The following is a 19,074-nucleotide window of genomic DNA, read 5'->3' as shown; positions in this document are numbered from 1 at the left end:
ACATTATATATTGTTGAATTTTTAATAATGCCAATGCAATTTTTATTGCAATGATTAATAATTGTAATCAATAAATATCCCTATCATTAAGGAATCTATTTAGACTTATGATTTTATTTCTTAATTAATATATTTAGTAGCCACATCCATTGAAGAATTTTTTTGTACATCCAATACAACTAATTAAAAGTAAAAATTTGAAACTGGTCAGAGACAAGAATGAACTATTTACAAAAAATATATCTGTGGTGGTGTAAATACATGTCATTGTGAAATACTTCTTTCATCATTGAGGGAAACCCATCTACTTTTGTAGATGTGTCACACAGAAATTTTTATGCATCTTCCATATGCATTTCTTCCATTTCCTCAACATAGTCAATTGGAAATATTGCTTCTCTACAACTTTAATTATAGTTGTGTGCCTCTCTTTAATTATTTTTAGGCATTTGTCAAACTCAATCTCGAAGAAATCATTTGAGATCATTGAAGTAGTTAGGCTCTAGTATCCAATAATGTTTGATTCTCTATTTGAGGTATCCATAACTCAAATAGTAACATGCAAACTTATAAACAAAAATCAACATATGGAAATAATCATAATGAGAAAGTATTAATAGTTAACATAAATTCTTTCAAATCAATAATGTTCAAAATAACATAAATAAAAATCAAAACTATTTCAAATGAAATAGTTAGAGTGTAATGTTTGAAATATGGTGGCATTGTCTTCCACTTTTCAAACATTAAAAACATAAATATTAATAAAAAATTATATATAGTATGAAAAATATTTAAATAAAACATATATATAATCTAATTAAATAATGACAAAATATAAACTAAATATATGATTCATTCATTTTGAATTAATCACTAACTTTAATAAAATATAAATTTTATTGATAAGGTGACCTTCTTGTCCACATCAACGATTAAATTTGATTATGAAACATTAAAAATATAAATATTTTGAAAAATGCAAATATAAAACTATTATGAAACATACAAATCTAAAACATGGAAACCAAAAGTATTTTGAAATATGCTTGAATCTAAAACTAATGTAAAACATGGAAATGCAAAACTAAATTGAAACATGCACATTAAAAATCTGTAAAAGAAATGTATTATCAAATATCTAAGTCAAATAGTTTTTAAATCCTAAATCTAAATCAAACATACAAGGCTAAACTATATGGAGCTTTAATCTACTCCTGTTCAAAAACTCTAATTGCTCCAATAATCTCCATCTCTTCCTCCCTGCAAAAACATAAAATGAAAATGAAATGAGGAGCATTTGTTTTATAATTTATGAGAGAACCCTCATATCCCACAATAGATGTCTTTTGACATTCCATGAATTTGTTTCAACTTCCCCCATTCCTCACAAAAAATAAGCATGAATGTGCATGAAAAAATATATTTAACAAAAAGAAAATATTTTATATTTAAAATTTTAATTAAGTTATTTCAGCCCTATTTTCTTGGGTTCTATTTTTTTGGCCTTATTTTTTTAGGTGCTATTATTTCGGCATCAATTTGGCTTAATATTATTTTGGCTAGCTATTATTTCAAGAATTTTATTTTATTTTATAATTCAATAATGATAAAATATATACTAAATATATGATTTATCTACTTTAAATAAATCATTAACTTTAATAAAATATAAATTGTATTGATATGGTGGCATTCTCATCTAGATTAATGATAAAATTATGCTTTGAAACATGAAAATATAAATACTTAGAAACATGCAAATGTAAAACTATTGTGAAACATTCAAATCTAAGACATGCAAACCAAAACTATTTTGAGATATGCAAATTTGAAACTAATATGAAACATGCAAATATAAAACTAATTTGAAACATGCACTTTTAAAATATGTAATGAAAAGTATTATAAAATATATCAATCAAATAGATTTTGTGTTAGTGCAGTTTTTTATTTTTCCTATTTGGCTAGGTTTTTCCTACACTTTTAATAATCTTGCTTAGGTTAATAAAGCATGTCTTATTAGGTGAATGGTTGTGAGATGTCACCTTCCTACATGTGAGCATCCATTAGCTATCTTGGGAAGATACTTTGCTATCTTTAGTCCGATAGATGGTTGCTCCTCATTGGTTGGTGTTGCCACCTCCTCCCTCTTCCTAGCCTATATAAGTATGCTACCTAGCTTGTATTTGCATCTCTTATTTTTGCATCCTCTTAATACTATTTTGCTTCTAGCATTTGCATTACTCTCTTGGAAACTAACTCTGTGTTGCTATTTTGATTTTGTATCATTTGCATTCACAGTTTAGATATTTACTCTTTGCACTAGTTTTCTGGGTTATTAATCTTTTCAAATTCTAACATGGTATCAGAGCTTTTCTATGTGCAAGAGTAGATTTTAGTTTCCTTATTTGAGAGATTCGGGGGGGGCAAATAAACTTTATTGTAGTTTTTTTGAAAAATGAAGTATGCTCTTCTCTTGCATCTTTGGATGATCCTAAGAATCAAAAAAGTTTTGACAAAAACAGTTTTTCTCTAGGGTTTCAATCTCAAATTTGACAACCAACTTGCATATTTGAAGTTTTCAATCAGTTTTGCAGGTTCTAGCATGCCATTGATGGACTTAGGAAGTTGATCCAACATTTGCATGTCATATTCTTGTTGCTGGGGTCATTTTTTGATTTTTGGAGCCATTTTTTACTGTTAAAAGCGTTTGATTTACACTACAGCAACATCTTTTATACATCAACAAGAAAAACGCTTTTTGGGTTTTGTTTGCAGCCACAAAAAACCATCTGGGTATCTTTTAGATTTTGCATGCAAGCTGTATATTTTGCAAAATTGAGCATGCAAAGCTACAACAATATCCCTCTCCATTGGCAGTCGCAGATTTGAACGCAGTTTTCAAATGTCTCGTTCTTGCTCATATGGACTCCGATTTTGATGATTCTTATAATCAACTTGGCTATTTTTTTGTGCTCTATCCACTAGTGGAGTTGTTTTTTGATTTTCATGCATGAATTCTTCAAAAATTGCAGATTCTCAGCCGTGACTGTGCACAGTTCTCATTTTGAAGACTTCGAAAGATCATAACTTTCTCATATGACCTCGTATCGAGGTGATTCTTTTTTTGAAAGTGCATGATTTTTAGAGTAGATTGCAGTGGTGCTATTTTTTTCCTTGATTATTGTGCCCAAGTTTCACTTCTAGCATATGCTCTTCATGAGGGTTTGTAATGCATTGAAATAAAGACCACTAAGTATTTCTTTCTAGTGGTAGTTGTAAATGCACTAAAATAAAGTGCCAAATCATATTTCTTAGGGGGGGGTTCTTTGATTGAGTAAAGAGGGGGGGCATTATCGTGGTTGGGTTCTCTTCTTTCTCTGCATTTCTTCATCATGGATCAAACAAATATACCCATCCTAACTTCATTCAATTACTTTGAGTGGAAATCACGCATGAAAATTCACTTAAAGAAAGCTGAATTAAATAGGATAACTATGGGACTTGAAACTAAACCTGCTAAAGATGAAGACAAGTCTAAGTGGTTTAACAAATGTGATGAGGCATTTGGAACATTGTGTTTGTCTATTTCTCCTGACTTTCTATTTCACATTGAGTCTTTGGATACACCAAATGAAGTATGGACAAAGCTAGAAACACTATTTGGCACACAAGATTCAATGAGGGGTCATATGTTGGAAAATGAATTAATTAGTTTGAGTTAGGCAATTTCAACAAAATCCAAGATTTCTTCACCAAATTGAAATCACTAAGGCTGCAGTTAAAACAATGTGGAATTGAAAAGAAAGATGAACAACTGATTCTTAGTATTCTCTCTAAGCTAAGTTCAAAATATTCTGTGTTTGTCTCTACCTTCTATGCTACTAAGGGTGCACTTGGTACTCAATTCACCATGCCATCTTTAGATGATTTTGCTATCAATCTCACTCGAGAACAAGACAAGCTAATCCAGATGGGCACTCTTAAGTCCTCTAAGTCACATGCCTTGGCTACCAACCAAGGCACAAAAGAACAACAAGGACAAAGTAGTAACAACAATAGTAAGGATAAGAAACAAAAGAATAGCGAGGAGAAGAAGGATCAGATATCAATTTCTTCAAAAGCAACTATTGATACACTGTCTTCCAAGGGCAATAAGCCTAAGAAAGAAAAGGTCAAATGTGCCTATTGTAAAAGACTTGGTCATGATGAACATAAATGTTTGCAGAAACAACTTGATCACTTGACATACATTCTTGAGAAGAATAATATTAGTGTTCCTGAGTCTATCAAACAAAGTTCTAATGAAGGGTCTAACAAAGAAAAAGAAAACAGCAAGGGGAAAGGAAAGGGCAAGGCCCTTTTTACAGTTGCTTCCTCACCATCCACTTGGGTTCTTGATTCGGGTGCTTCCCACCACATGGCTTCATCTAAGGAAGAACTTGCATCCTTGGAGCCCTGTACTATGCCTTCTATTTTGATGGGTGATAACACTCCTTTTGAGGTGTGTGGGAGAGGGTCTATTGATGTGGGCGTTGGCACATTCCATGATGTTCCTTGTGTACCCTCATTGTCAACTAATCTCCTATCGGTATACCAGATCACTCACACAGGTTTAGGCAAGAAGGTTGAGTTCACTCCTAATTCAGTGGAGATATGTGAGTTTCACAATGATTCTACAGTTGCAATTGGGAGAGCAGATTTTCAGCCACGACTCTATATGTTTTCTCACTTTGTTCCTGATCCTCCTTTGATTGTTTCACTCATTCACTCTAATGATGTGAGCAGATTATGGCATGAGCAGTTTGGCCATCTTAACTTCCACTACTTGCATCAGCTTAACCAGCAGAGCATGGTCATAGGGTTTCCTTCTACTTTGACATTGGAATCACTTGGAATACATGATAGATCTTCTAATGGGTCAGATTCACTTGAGCAGTCTTCTACCTCCACTTTTGATGCAGAGAGTGATTCAGAGGACTCACCTCCTTCCTCTCCTAGTCATCATTCATAGGTTGATGATTCTCCTCTAGATTCCCCATCTTCTGGTCCACTTTGGGCTAGACAGACCTTGCAGTTTGCATGTGATTGGGTTGGGGATCCATCAGACACCAAGATGACTCGTTTACAATTCCAAGATGCTCTACATATCTTCATTGCTGCTGCCTCAAATCCACAGTCCTTTCATGAGGCTTCTGGTATTTCTGAGTGGGATACAGCTATGCAGGAAGAGTATAGTTCCTTGATGAGGAACCACACTTGGGATCTTGTCCCTTTTCCTAAGGGAAGAAAACTTGTTCGATGTAAGTGGATCAACCAGACAAAATTTTCAAGCTTTGCTGAAGGTGCAGGATGCTTCATCTTTTGGGGGGGGCCTCTTCCTCTCACTTGGAGTCCTAATTTTCTTTAGGGAGTCTCTTTTCTCTCTCTTTTGGGGGAATTTTATGTACATGGGTACCTCATCAGGCTTTACTTTCCGGGACCCATTTCTACATCCACCTAAGCTTCGCTTATGGGGAGGTGTTAGTGTAGTTTTTTATTTTTCCTATTTTGCTAGGTTTTTTCTACACTTTTAATAATCTCACTTAGGTTAATAAAGCATGTCTTATTAGGTGTATGGTTGTGAGGTGTCACCTTCCTACATGTGAGCATCCAGTTGCTATCTTGGGAAGATACTTTCTATCTTTAGTCCGATAGATGGTTGCTCCTCATTGGTTGGTGTTGCCACCTCCTCCCTCTTCCTAGCCTATATAAGCATGCTACCTAGCTTGTATTTGCATCTCTTATTTTTGCGTCCTCTTAATGTTATTTTTCTTCTAGCATTTGCATTACTCTTTTGGAAACTAACTCTGTGTTGCTATTTTGATTTTGTATCATTTGCATTCACAGTTTAGATATTTACTCTTTGCACTAGTTTTCTGAGTTATTAATCTTTTCAGATTCTAACATTTTGAATACAAATCTAAATCTAAATCAAACATGCAAGACTAAACTATTAAATGCATGCCTAAATAGTTATGAATAGAATTCTAAATCTAAGTGAAATTAATTAAAATTTAAATCTAAACCAAAGTAGAATATTATAACTAATTTTGAATTTCAATTTACATCTACATCTAAATCGAAATGAAAATGTAAATAAAAAATAGAAATCTCACCTATAAATATGTTACTCCAAAACTTTAATCTACTCCTATTCAGAATCTCCAATCTAATCCTCCAATAACCTCCACTTCTTCCTTCCTACAAAAACATAAAATGAAAATGAAATGAGGAGCCTTAGTTTTATAACTTCTAAGAGGATCCTCATATCTCCCAACAGATGTCTCTTCACATTCCACAAATTTGTTTCAAATTCCCCCACTCCCCACAAAAAATAAGCGTGAATGTGCATGCAAAATTATATTTAACCAAAAAAAATCATATTGGAATTATTTCATCCCTATTTTTTTGAGCCCTATTTTTTCAGGCCCTATTTTTTTGGGTCCTACTTTTTCGGGCCCTACCTTTTCAGGCCCTATTATTTCAGGCCTATTATTTCAGCCTCCATTTGGCTTCCTATTATTTTGGCTAACTTTTATTTCGAGAATTCTTTTTTAATATTTAATTTGGAAGTTTGTAACCACTCCCAATTCTTTTTTATTGACAAAGAATCTTTTTTGGCATATTCTTGTGTTGGGTATTTGTGCTGTGATTGTATAGAATGCCTCTCGACGTAATAATTTAGGATCTCCCTTTAAGACATGTCATTGAATTATATAGTTAATTATATACTTCTAATTATTAAGAAATTAAAAATAATAACATATGTACATTTAAACATGAATATTGAAAATATATGTATGCACATCTATATCTAACACATGAACATATTTACATGTACATTTATGAAATAAAATATACATTTTAATCTACATTCTTCAGTATAATTTAAGATCTCCCCTTAAGACATGTGTTATTAAATATAGTTAATTACACTTAGTTATAAGATAGATTAAGATCAATAGTTAACATATACACAATTTATACATATAAAAATGTGAATTTATTAAAAACATGTGCATACATCTACTTTTACCAATGAACAAATATACATGTACATCTATGTTCAAACTAAAAAATTATACATTTTAATTTATATTTTTACAAGTACAATTAATGATATAGACCCTTAAGATATGTCATTTAATTAAACTTCTAAAATTAAGACATTAAAGTGAATTTGACATATATATATAAACATTAATATCAAAAACATACATGTCAACATTTAACATATATATATATATATATATATATATATATAATTTTTTTAAATTTGTTTTCTAAAATTTATATTATTATAAATTTTGTAATGTTTTTCTAATTTTTTAAAAATGTGTTTCTAATGATTTTCTAAATTTTATAATTTTTTTCTTTTTCTTTAAATTTTTTTTTACTAAAATTTATATTATTATAAAATTTCTAACATTTTTCTAATGTTTTTTCTAAATTTTTTTTCTAAAATTTATATTAAATTATAAATTTTCTAATATTTTTGTACTGTTTTTATTTCATATTAAATTCTAAATTTTCTAATATTTTTTCTAATGTTTTTCTAAATTTATTTTTAATATTTTTTCTAAATTTTGTATTAAATTATAAATTCTCTAATATTTTTATAATGTTTTCTCTAAATTTGTTTTCTAAATTTTCTAACGTTTTTGTAATATTTTTTTCGAAATTTTCTAATTTTTTAAAATGTTTTTTTCTAAATTTTCTAATTTTTTAAAATATTTTTTTTATAAAATTGTTTTTTAAATTTTATATTAAATTATAAATTTTCTAATTTTTTTTAATGTTTTCTCTAAATTTTCTAATATTTTTATTATATTTTTTCTAAATTTTTTAATATTTTCTTTTTTTTTTCTAAATGTTTTCTAAATTTTATATTAAATAATAAATTCTCTAATGTTTTCTTAATATTTTTTCTAAATTTGTTTTCTAATGTTTTTCATAAATTTTATATTATTTTTGCTAATGTTTTCTAAAATTGTTTTCTAATGTTTTCTATATAATATTTTTCTATTTTCTAAATTAATATAAATAAATAATAAAAATATTAAATTAACATTTATATATGCTTTCAAAACTATTAAAAACGTAAATAACATTCAAATATGCTTTAAAAACATTAAAATCTACTTTAATAACATTAAAAAAATACTTTAAAAACGTTGAAAAATATTAAATTAATAATATTTTTACATACCCAATGATGAGAATCAGAACGAAAGTGATAGGATGATGGTGATGGAGGTAGCAAAAATGACACATTCGCTTGAACGCTTTGAATGAATAGTAGTCGATGTGAAAATGAATTGGAAAAGTTGAAAAAGTGATTTTAATTGCCAAAAATCCATGCGGCATAGGTTCATGCGAACATGGCTTCATGAGTTTGTGCGAACATGTGTCGCTTACATATTCACGCGAGCATATCAATGGGGTTTGCGCGAACGTGCAGTGTTTGGAATTGCAAAAATTTTGCAACTTTTTAGAATTTGTTCGTCCCACTAAAGTGGAACCCATTATTGTGGGTTCACCCTGTCACTGTCTCGGAACTAGCTTTTTAATACTTCTTTTGGATCCAAAAAAGATCTCCATATTCTCAATTTACAGCAAAAAAAATAACAGTAGGTCAAAAAAGGATTTGAAAGGCATGCAGGAGTGCTGACATCATCATTTCACTAGATTGAATTTGATGGCCTGCCAGCCATCCTAGGAAAGAAAAAGACTACAACATGGCATGCCATGTGGCATCAACGTGGTAGTGGGCTCAAAACAGGGTGACATGGCACTTCACACGTGGCTTGTGCCAACAATGCCACGTGGGCAGAGTGTACATAATGGCTACAAAGCGAAGGAGGTGAAGCAGCTAGTGGAGGTGGAGCAGTGATTACTGATGGCACAATTGTAGTAGTGGGGCCATCATGGAGGGCAGAGCAGAGGCACTAATGGTGGTTATCGGGAACCTAGCGCCAATGATAGCCAGAACCATTGTGCTTTGCAAGACTGCTGGTGGTTACTGCAAATCGCTAGTGGTCTCAATGACCGCTAGTGGTTTTTTAAATTGCATTGGTGAAAAATCCACAATTTTTAAAATAAAAAACTTGTGATTTTTAATAAAAATCTCTGTTGAACCACATGTAGCAGTCGTACGACCTTGTTAGACAAAAACATTTTGCCTCCCACATCAATTTTGTCCAAAATAGATAAATTTTATATGGAAATAGGGGTTTTGACACCTTTTGGATCCATTCAAGAATTTCATTTGGCCTCAAACTACTCCAAAAATTAGTGGCCCACTATTTTCTTAGGAAATACTTGAAAAAATCTAGCTCAGATCCATCAAAATTTTGTTCTTTCATTTTCTCCAAATATCGAATAAGCTACAATAGATTTGGCTCTGATATGATGAAGGATTTGAGAAAATATGCAAATCAAATCCATGAAGCCCTTGAATACCTACATGCAGAAAACCTATCACAGAGAAGAAAAAGACAAGAAGAAAAACATGGAAATTGTATATTTAGATGAAGAAAAAGATACATATTTACAAAGAGATTAAGCCTTATAAAAGGGGATCGAAACCCAAAAAGGGTAACCTAATAAGTTACAAAGGGTAACCTAAAGGTAAAAGCTAATTAATTATTAATTATTAGATAGAGAAAGAAAAAATGCATAAAGAAAAATCTAAAGACATGAGAAAAAGGTAATTTAATAAATTAAATTAAATTAACCTTTTTCTCTAACAGTTTAGCCCCCAAACTAAAATTTCTTTCATAGAGATTATTTAACCTTGCCCTACCAAGGTCTTTTCGAGTGCATATATTGTCCCAAGAAATAAGAGGGACTTTTTGCTCATTATCTAAATGACCCTTCCAAATGAAATCTTTGATTAGCTTTTTGATGACCTCTAGAACTCCCTTAGGAGTTGAGAGAACTAACATAACAAAGCTAGGAATTGAAGTGAGGAAAGATTTTGCCAATATGATTCTTCCTGCCAAAGACAACCACCTAGCCTTCCAAGAGGAAATTCTACTCAAGTAATACTTTGGATAATGTTGTCCCGTAATGTAGCCTTACCTAGTACACAAAAAAGGGGGATTCCCAAATATTTACAGGGAATCTTAGTAATTGGAAAACCTAGGTATCTATGGATGGCATTTTGGACAAGAGTGGTTGTATTGAAGAAGAAAATATTTGATTTAGTAGCATTAAGATTATGGCCTAAGGCATTACAATATTCATCTAGAGTCTCCTTAATGGCTAAAGCTTCTAAGCGGGCTGCCTTCCCAAATAATAGCGAATCATCTGAAAATAAAGTGTGAGTAACTACAAGCTAAGATCTAACAGAGATGCCTACCCAAATTTTTTGTGAGTTCTTGTAGGCAATCAATCTACTAAGGGCCTCTGCCATAATAATGAACAAGAAGGGAGAAAGAGAATGTCCTTAAATAGAACACCATTTAAATTGTTAAATAATAAAATTAATTGATATCAACTTAAACAGAAAATTATATGACACATTATAAGTTCTTTTTTTTTTTTTTTAATTATTAAAAAAATTGTTAACATTTTTAAAAAATAAGATAGACTTCAATATAACTCACATAGATCTATTGTATTTTTTTTTGGTCACAAAGGGTGTCCCTACAACCCAAGCCTAGTAGGTTCCCTTTATGAGGTGAGGTTGGAGCAAGACTTATCCCTATGGCCACAAGATAACCAACACTCCCCCCAAGTGTTTGTGGTGGGGTAATGACAGGCACAAGAGTCAAACTGAGACCATGGGGATCACCCACAAACCTCAAACCAACTCACCTAACTTGTGGGGCTAATTTACTATATATTAGTGTATGTATTTTTTAAATATATTTTTATTAGAATTAAACGTTTAGTTAATACGTTAGAAATAAAGATAATATTAGAAAAAAGAGTATAATTAGTAAGTATTTTTAATGTATTTAAATAACGTCTTTGTACTCAACTCTTTATCAATTTGTATCTACTATTAAAAAAACTAGCTTGTAATATCTTAAGTTCAAAAACTTTTATTCTATGAGAGTTCTATTAAAGTTTAGGTAATAAATTCTAAGATTTTTTTTTTTTTGAAATAAATGTCTTTAATTTGTTGTTAAAATTTTGTATAACCTAAGAAAAATCATATATGCATGTTAAGTATAAATTAATTTAGATAGAAATTTTATTTATATTAACTTTTAGTTTGTGAATATGTTAAAGCAATTTTCATAACCTCCTCAAATAAATCATTTAGATTTTTCATTTTAGAAACTATATATATATATATATATATATATATATATATATATATATATATATATATATATATATATATATATATATATATATATATATATATATATATATATATATATATATATATATATTCCCCTACTAAAATATTTTTTATATTTTAGAAATATCTTAAGACAATTCACATCAAATGGTTTATGTGTTTCCAATATTCTATTTGTCTCTTTAATTTCCATGCTAAAAAAACTTGGATCACAATTTGTAATACTTAAGTATTTAATATCATGTTTTGAAGGAAATAATTCATTTTTATAAATAAAAGCAAGATAAAATCCATGAAACAAGGAGGGAGTAAAAGAAATTAGAAAACAATTTATAAATATAGAGTTAGAAACTGGAAAAAAGGGTAAGTTTTATTATGAGGAAACATATCAAAAATATTAAAAATGGACAAGGGTTAACAAAATTTTGATGGAAGTTTGCAAAAAGCACACATATAAGCCTATCGGCTTTAAAATAGATTCTATAAACATAAAGATTCTTCTCTTAAAAAAAAGGGTTTCTCGCACCATGTGTATAAGGTTTTCATTTGGTAAGCTAATCAGGGAATCTAAAAAAAATATAAATTATAAATTATAAATTTAACAATGAGATAGTTATATAATTAGAAATATCAAATTTATAGTAAAATATTTAAAAAATTAGATTTTGATTGGTAGATATTGAACATTTTAATCTCCACTTTATAAAGGAAATTAATAAAATACCGCAATAGTATTTAGTGTACCAACAAGTAGTAATAAAGGTATCAATGTTGAATCTTATATTTTGTTTTACACATGTATGTATGTATGCATGCATGCATATCTACACATACACATGTATATCCATATGTAATCAATATACCTGTATATACATATTTATATATGTCTATATGTGTATATTGAGAATATTTTATTGAATTCATCTTTTTTTTTATTGAAACTACAAAGATTTATAATTAACTTAATGTAAAAAAATATCATTTATTCTGAAATATAAGGGATGAATAGTTGAATTAGATCATTTTTTATGTTTATTTTTAGTTATTTTTATGTATTAAAAAATAATGTGAGACAAAATATTGGATAACTTGATTGTTTCAACATTAAAAAAGTTCAAAGATGAGCTAGCAAAGACAAGGATATCAATGTTGAATCTTTTTAATTATTATTTATAGAATAATAATAAACACTAAATGTGTATTACACATTAATTTCTAAATGATGTTAACTTTGGAATTTTAAAATAGAACTCAATTTATTTTTGTAGAAACATAGACATCTTTAATAAGAAAATAATGATACAAAAACTCCTATGAAAATAAAGTTATTATCATAATGTGGAATGCATATTTTCCTATTTTAGACATTTTTAATATCATTTTGTTGAATTTTTAATTATTTTAAGATTTTTTTTTATTGAAATTTTAAGGGTTGTATTAATGAATAGCTCAAGATCAATGAATTTTACTAGCAGAATATTAAACAAAAAAAAAGGAAATAGTTTGTGTTTAGTTTATTGAAGTGGATCACCAATCTATGGAAAATTGTATACCCTCTTGAGAGAAAAAAAAAAAAAAAAAATGAAAGCTAGTAATAGAGTAAGAAAAGAATTATATTTTATATTAAATTTTACATATTGTGTAAGATTTAAATGTTTATGTATAAAATAAAAATCATAGACTAAAATGAAAATGATAAAGATTATTATTTGTAATCTTTTGAACATGTCAGTTTCTTGATTTTTGTTCTCTTAAACTATTGAAAATATTATTTTGTTTGACATTTGTTATTTTCTATTAACGGTTAAAACAAGTTTTTATAGGGGACCCAAAATCTCAACATACATAATATAATATTAATAAATGTATATCAGTTTAACTATGCTAGAAAAGAAAACAAGTACCACCAAACAACCAACATCCCATGAAAAACCAACAATAAATAAAAATAAGGACCAACACACAAAAATCAGATGGAAGAACTAAGTTAAAATTGCAAAATGACAAAAAATGAAAAAGACTAAATAACTAAGCCAACATTAAACTACATCAAGACCCAACTCCTCTTTTTTTCCTTAATCTTTTCCACAACCACTTTGACATCTTCTTTGATCTATTATTCATTCTTGACCTTCAATTCATGCATTAAGGATCTAGTTATTTTCTTTCCAAGAGACTCTTCAATACCCTTGGTTTCATCCAGGCCCAATACAATATTTTCGTCTATCTGTATGTCCACATCCTAAAGATTTATTAATAATCTTCACAAAATCCTCCAACTATTAGAATGAATGCTAACAATATGCCTATGGGAGAGTATCCTATCATTTTTGGAGCATTGGAGAGATTGACAACATGACTATGTGTTGCATTCATAATTATGTTTTCCATTGATGTCTACATGTTGTGAAGATTGGTAGAGTAGCGAACAAAGATTAAGCTAGTATAGATCAAGGATAGATGATGAGGTCAAGCACAGTTTTGTAAATGTTCTATAGAGTGTCCTAATGATGTGGCTAAGAGTACATGTAGAAAGTCAAATTCTTGTAGCAATTATTTGAGATTTACATAAGATAGTTTGCAAATAGAGTTTCTTAGAAGTGGATTCTATGATCAGGTTATATCTCCTAACAGGGATAGAATCTAGATAAGTGAAATTAGATAGATGAAGAAGCTATTTTGGTGATGATGTCAACAAGTGTGAAAAGTCCAAAGTCACACACGTGAAATATTTGGAAATACTGTAAGCCAAAAGTCTTATGTAATTATGAAAAGTGTAGTGCCTACCCTCTTTCACATCTTTTCTGGACATTGTTATTATTATCAGACTTTAATAGACTAGTTTTATGTTGATGGATTAGTGTTATTGTTTTGACACTATCAGATATTATGATATGGATTTAGTTGATATATGATGAGATCATTTAGACTTTACATTTCATGTATGTATGATGATCATTACATTGTTTTCAGTTATTAATGATGACTAGTTAGATGGTATATTACCTCATGTGTTTTATTATGGATACTTACCCCATACTTGCATGTTTATGGTGTGCGTATTTTCATATTGTATGGCATTTCTGATGTGGTTAAGGAAGGGAGTCGTAGTCACCTGCTTAGTCGGGATCTACACAATGCACCACTTCCTGCCATTGCCTGTTTAGCTTAGCATTATATATATTGTATGTACATGCATAGTTTTTCTGCAGGTTGCAGGTACCAGGTATCGACTTCCCTGAATTGCCAGGATGAGTGTACCCTATTATACTATCTCAATGATAAGAGAAGGGAGATAAATTCTCAAGTCCAAATCCCAAACCTTTAAACCAATTGTCCTAAAGAGGTAGGACAAGTATCTGGATATTTTACCCACCGAATGTGTCAGATGACATGATTCATGATTTTTAACCCTTTAGACTGATTTTGTATGATTTGTTCTATGATGGGTTTTCATATTTTATCTTGGAGGTCTATGGTGTATTTTCTATTAATTAAGTCTTAATAAATAGATTCGATTAATAAATTAATTATTTTGGAGAAAATTAATAAAATATCATGATCTTTGATATTTTGAGTATAATTAATTAAATGAGAATTAAATTGAGAGAAATGAATTAAATAAAAGAAAATTAGAAAATTAAAATTAATAATAATAATAAAATAATAATAAAGTAATAAATAAATAATAATAATAAAAGTTGTAAAAAATTAAAATGAAAGTTATAAATATTTAAATGGAAATTATATAAAAAGTGAATTGGAGTTATAAGCTTGCATGAGAATTAACACACTTTTCTATTTCTCATGTGTCAACAACACGGAGGTTAGTGCATTAATTAAGCACATGGTGTCTACAACCCTATGGCTCATCAAAAAGGTTGGAAAAGACCCATGCTTAGTTGGTGACACCTTCTAGCTATTTCTAGAAGTATTCTAGAGGTTTCCAGAGAGCTCTTTATATTGAAGCATTCTTAGAAGCTTAGAGATAGCGTTGGGGAGAAATTGGAGCATTGGAGGACTCAAGAACTCTGAAGAGGGGAGCTTACTTTGCGAGTTTTCTAAGGAAGAGTGATTTAGCATCAGAATCTGAGTAGATTCTTGAGATATTACTTATGCTATTTCCGCATCATGCTTTCTTTGTCTTCTTCGTGTCTTCCATATGTCTTCTGAGGAATTTAATATTTTTATTGTATGCATTTTCAATATGGGCAATTAAATTTATTTGAGAATTTTATATGCATAGATCTGAAAGGAAAACGGGGCTAGGGTTTAAATTCATGACCAAATCCATTAGTTATTATTTTTGGATAAAATTGAGAATTAGAAGTTTATAGAAAATTTTTGAGAATTAGAATTTATATATGGTGTATATATATATATGTTTATATCTTTTTTAAATCTGCATACATACATACATATATATATATATATATATATATATATATATATATGAAATTTAGTTGGTAGTTGATGGGAAACGATTTCAACAAATATTATAATTGGAAAACAAGTTTTTTGATTTATAAAGGAAAACTTTTATCCATCCAAAACAATACATGGAAAAACATACAAAATGTTCCTCAAATTCTTTCTCTAAACTTGGAAACGTAAATTGAGACTTTTGCATTTAAGTTGTAAACTTAGCAAAACCAAAACATGTGTTTACATTGTGTATTCTTTATGCTATTGTTTTGAGTTTTGGGTTGACTAGTGTTCACCAGTATAGGATGTCTACCAGAGGCTTGGGGGTTATGTGATTGTGATGTCATGATGATGTTTTAATCTTGATCTTTATAAACCCAACCATGGTTATGTGATGGAATGCTCTATGTATTGGTTGTGATTACTGATTGCTATAGTTGAGATTCTTGTGTATGAGACTCTTGACCTAACCATTATTTTGGTCATCGATTAGTTATCCTTGATTATTTTCTAGTCGCCATGATGGGACTAAGATGTGGACTTATTCTTGATGATATCATGATGTGACATGTTTGACTCAACCATTTTTGGAGTCTTCGATCAGTATGATTGAGATATATTTTAGTTATTGAGAGCCATTGGATACTTTGATTATTAGTGATACTTCAGTTGCCAATCGAGAGCTGTTGTGTTCATGATTTTCTATGGATGTTTGCTCATGGAGATTTGATGCTTTTATGCATATTTGATGATTTTATTATGGATTATCTTTTGTGATTTTGAGATTTATGATTCCATGAGCATTAGGGTAGGATATCTGCATGTAGTGATGAGAAGTGGCTTGCAATGGGGGCCGGGGCCCTTAGAGGCTGCCAGGGTAACTCATTGTAAGTTGGATTAATAAGTGATAACATTCACACCTAATACTAACTGAATGAACCTAAAATAATAAGTGCTTTGTTCTCGCCCATGCCTTGAATGCTTGTATAGGCTAGGATGGGAGTAGTGAGATGTATGGTTGCGACCTTGCATTCCATAGTATGCCTCGTCTATATGAGAGGATACTAGTGGCTGCATGAAATCAATATGGACCCGTGGAGTTTAGCTAACTTCCAGGGTAACTTGTACGTGATAATATCGATGACACTTTCCCACTTGCATAGTAGGTTCCTACATTTCATTGTGTGCCTCTGGGATTAGATGTGAAATTTTGTGTTTGGAACCTTTGAGTTATTATACTTTTAGGATTCCTGGACTTATAGAGATATGTGCTATGTGATTTTGATAGCCTATTTGGGACTTAAGATTATCTCCTTAGCACGGTGGGAGTGGACCACTTAGGTACCACACGGTCGGGTGGTAGTGTATTTTCCACTCTTATCATTTTGAGATTCATTGTGACATCGTGGTTGATGCGTCCTTCACGATGGTGGATATGTATCCTTTTTAATTGATGATTAGCATATGTTAGATGATGTTATCTTATGCTTTTATTTGCATATTAGATTACTTTCTACACATGATGTTGTATATATTAGGAGTGACATTCCTACTATGTTAGTACCGATGATCTCTTCAGTGATTTGGAATGTTATGCACGGAGGGATGGCTAGGATCCACAATGGTGTAATGATGCTATTGACGGTTGGGAGGAACCGTGCACTTAGTTTATTATGTTTGATCTTTATGATGGATGTTTATATCTTCTATGATGGTGTATCATGTGATTGTCTTTACTTGATGTATCATGGATTAGAATAGGATGATGTACCTTATTCTACATATGTATATTCTTTGTGCCTATCATACCTTGTGACATGTACAGTGGATGATTGTGCATTCTGGAATGTAATTCAGAAAGGACATTTGTATATTGGATGTATCATTATTATTTCATGTGGATGTTGTACTAGATGGATTCATGTATTTAATTCACCACTAAGGGATCTTAAAGAATGTAATCTATTATTTATGTTATGTTTACTTTCAGATGGACATTGCTATTGCTTCCGTTATTGTGCAAAAGTTATATGTGGTATTTACTTTTCAAAAAAAAAAAAAATTTTCTTCTAAACTTAGTGAAATTCTAGGTTAATTCTTTGGATCCCTTGGCAGGGCATTACATTTGGTATCAGAGCCTGAGTTTCTACATTATGAGCTCTGGGTATTTTGGAACAACTAGACCTTTGAACTATCAAGTGTATCTGTTCAATTTGAAACTAGGTGAATTGAAACATAACTTGAACAGTTACTTTTATATTTTTCATACATCAACACTTAGTTTTCAAAACTGGAAATTTTACTTAAACCTAAACATAGAACTGAACATAGTCTATGGCAACATGTGATTTTAATAGTACCTTGTACTGTTGTAGGATGGTATCTGGGACTAGGTCTTCTGTTAGAGGCCATGGTAGAGGCAGTGGAAGAGGCCGTGGTCATGGAAAATCTGTCAGTGCCCATGAGTCTGCCCATGAGGGATCGGCTCACATAGAGAGCAGGGAAGAGCACTCTAGTAGGCAGCAGGAAGAGAGCCATAGAGAGGACCAAGCTGAGTCTGAAGAGGTTTGTTTGAGACAGATGATGCAGACTATTCTAGAATGTCTACCTCCTATTCAAGAATAGCCTAAAGTGCATCAGACAGAATAAGAGCATAGACCCAGGTCTAGGAGTCCTTGGAAGGAATGTCAGAGGTCCATTGTGTCCACTCAGATGAAGGATCTTTCAAGATCCAAGGTTAATCCTTTCAATGGGCAAGGTTCTGGTTATGTGGCCGAGCAGTGGCGTATTTCTCTCAATAGGATTTTTTCCATGTAGGAGTTCGATAGTAATGTTAAGGCAAGGTTTGTGATCACTAATCTAGAGAATTTTGGGGCCACTTGGTGGACGATAGAGGAGAAGAAGTTTGGAATCGATATGAGCAGTGTCACATGGGAATTATTCCTAGAGAGTTTTCGTGAATGATTCCTACCAGAGGAATGGAAACAACAAAGGGTGGATGAATTTCATAATCTCAGATAGTACACTTTGTCAGTGACTGAGTATGAGCATAAGTTTTATGAGCTCATACCTTTTTCAGGGTTCAGTGAAAATTCAACTCAGTTGACACAACATTTTATTAGGGGTTTGAATAACCATATTACTGGGGGAGTTAAGGTATTTGAACCAAAAACCGTCAAGGATGCGGTGCATCGAGCTATCCTTGTTGAGAAAAGTGTCAATCTTGGTCAAGGTGGTTTTGTAGGAGCGTCAGCGGCATCAGGATCTAAAAGCAACTACAATTTAGG

Source organism: Cupressus sempervirens, chromosome 7 (genome assembly GCF_028749045.1).
Source record: "Cupressus sempervirens isolate cs-2001-9-10 chromosome 7, ASM2874904v1, whole genome shotgun sequence".
Taxonomy (NCBI): Eukaryota; Viridiplantae; Streptophyta; class Pinopsida; order Cupressales; family Cupressaceae; genus Cupressus; species Cupressus sempervirens.
This window is presented reverse-complemented; position numbering follows the sequence as displayed.